Source organism: Macrobrachium nipponense, chromosome 3 (assembly GCF_015104395.2).
Source record: "Macrobrachium nipponense isolate FS-2020 chromosome 3, ASM1510439v2, whole genome shotgun sequence".
Classification (NCBI taxonomy): domain Eukaryota; kingdom Metazoa; phylum Arthropoda; class Malacostraca; order Decapoda; family Palaemonidae; genus Macrobrachium; species Macrobrachium nipponense.
The window spans coordinates 30,876,681-30,879,347 of record NC_087202.1 but is presented as its reverse complement, the minus strand read 5'-3'; the positions used below and the strand labels follow the sequence as shown (position 1 = coordinate 30,879,347).

At 36.9% G+C, this 2,667-nt stretch overlaps 1 non-coding gene across 1 annotated transcript; it reads left to right on the top strand.

Moving 5' to 3' along the window:
• The first annotated feature begins 1,569 nt into the window (after positions 1-1,569).
• On the top strand, positions 1,570-1,683 carry LOC135222570 (small nucleolar RNA SNORA64/SNORA10 family). The gene has a single exon (XR_010316291.1). It is a non-coding gene; the product is annotated as a small nucleolar RNA SNORA64/SNORA10 family (small nucleolar RNA).
• Positions 1,684-2,667: the final 984 nt, after the last annotated feature.

Sequence of the window (2,667 nt, the reverse complement as noted above, 5' to 3'; positions counted from 1 at the left end):
TGTGCATGTATTTACATCTTAAAGATTGGGCAAAGTATATAAATATGTGTGTATATATATTAATATATAATATATATAATTATATATATAAATTATATATATTATGTATATGTATGTATTTATATACATATATATAATATATATATAACTGGTCAACGAAGATATGGAACGTGATGAATGTATAAATAAAGGCAAATGCCGCCCCACAAAGGAAGAGTGATACAACGAACGGAGTGGTTGCTATGCCTTTCAACACACGTTAAGGACCTTGACCTTATGTCGAAAGGCCCAGGAACCACTCCGTAGTTTCACTTTTCCTTCGTGGAATTGTGAAAAAAAAAAAAAAAACAAAAAAAAAAAAAAATTATTTACAAAATTACAGTAAATCACACGAATCTGTCATCTTTCAAAACTACCAATATCCTTGGCGGTCAGTTAGTAGAATTTCCAAATTTGGGAGAGAACGAAACTGATGGGAATTTTTAGTTCCAGTGTCAGCTCTGGGTATGAATAGACATTTCATTATTTTTCACTGGGTAATTTGTCACAGATTAATACATACTAGACCGACGCAGGATGGAAGGAAACAGAAGCTGTATTTGGAGTAGTGGAGAAAGTCAGCAAAATTCAGGCTTGCTCCGGTGTCACTACGAGAGCTGTAGTCATAGACTGACAGATTTTGTCCAAGAAGAACGAAACTCCGCTGAGTGGTTGTGCCCGTTGTGGTAGCTACGCCTCACGTGGTGAATTGTACGGATTAATTATGAAAGGATTATGCCTCCTTTCCCACTTCCTTTCATTCATTTTGCTGCCCAGCCTTTGAGTGCAACTGTGAGGTTTTCACCCAATCCCATCTTTGGATCTTTGCAATTTACCTTTATCTTGCTCTCCAACCTGTCCAAGCTACTCAAGCGCTGAATGGCCGAGATTGCCCCAACGGTTGGCTTGACAACCTATATTGAATGAGATCAAAATAAAACCCAAGTTGAAAATTTGTCAATAGTTTCTCTCTTTATAAAATTGATATATACGATAGACGGAATCGAAGTGAAAGGAGCGAAACAGCTAGATCTCGTGAAAAGGGGATCTCATCTTCCGAGGTAATTGTGCGGAAGTCCTGTCAGATCAAATCCAAACTACATATCTGAAAAAGAGGAATATTTTCTCAGTATTAAGGATTCACAGTACCGGTTTCAAAAATACTAATTGATAGGCAGTCTATTTGGCATAGCGCCAACCGTACCCTGGATACATTCAGCAGTAGTGACGATTCTCATCTCGTTTAGTGTGCCACTTGCAGTTTTACCTCGGCTAAGTAGGAGATTTTTATGTTTAACAAATTATCGGTGACTCTACAGGAAGACAGATTATTCAGGAAAATTGTGTAAACTTACAAATTATGCTTCATTTGCAAAATGGCAGAGAAATCAGCGAAGCAATTTCAACATCACACATACACGCAAGCACTTATTTTATATATATATATATATATATATATATATATATATATATAATATATATATATTATATATATATCTCTCTCTCTCTCTCTCTCTCTCGCTCTCTCTCTCTCTCTCTCTTCTCTATATATATATATATATATATATATATATATAGAGAGAGAGAGAGAGAGAGAGGTCTCCTCGGGGACGAAGCGAGCTATCAACGAGGAGAGAGAGAAACATAATTTTCAGGGTTTTACAGGGATTCAGCATGAGCCCCACTTGGACTGATTGATGGCGAGAAAAAGATCATACCATACTGTGCTTTGAAATATTCTCTAATGTCTACGTGTACTAATAAAAGATAAAAAAAAATGTACGTGTACGACAGTTAAATAAAGACTTGTGAATTTTTTCGCGAAAGATAACTATAGTGAGTATCATTATAAATAGCTATTATTTTTAGAAACGTTTCCCTTCTATTAAAAAGAGGAAAACTGCGTATGCTTTTTATGAGGATGGACTACTGGGAAGTATTATAGCGTTTGATGTGAATTGGAGCAAGATACCTGTGAAGTTGTGCCCTGTCGCTGTTTTGACGATCTTGGGTCCCGATGTTGTTGCACTGAGGGATGGTCGATGTGTGCTATTTATGGGAAATAATCTAACATTTTTGACTTCTAGCAAAGACAGCGGATGATTTACGGAAGAGTACCCTATAGTTATTTTGATCCAAAAGGTGAAACAAAGATCATGAAGCGAGTTGAATATTAGGAGTATTCACAACTTCGATACCATGAAAATGTTCTGGCTATTTTAACCAATGCTGCCACTTGTCAAGGAAACCTCAGGAATAAGAAACTTCTTATTCTAAATGTCATTTCCCATATATTTTCCGCCGGGAACATTTGAATTCCGATGCCAGCAAAATTAATAGCAATTATGAAATAAGAGCGAAACCTCTCTACGAAGGTTCAAGTACTGTAAGGTTATTACTACAGTGATATTTTGATCTAGCTGCGATGGTCTGGTGTCTTCCATGAAGGACGCAATGTAACCTGCTATATGATTGGTGGGCATATGCGCACCTGAATAGCGGTCTGATGAACGAGCACTCTAGTTTAGCTAAATTGGATCTCGACAGTCAACGCTAATGTAATAACAGTGGGGTTATGAGTAGAGTAAGTCTATTCAGAACGCCAGGTCTTCCGAGAGGACAAGAAAT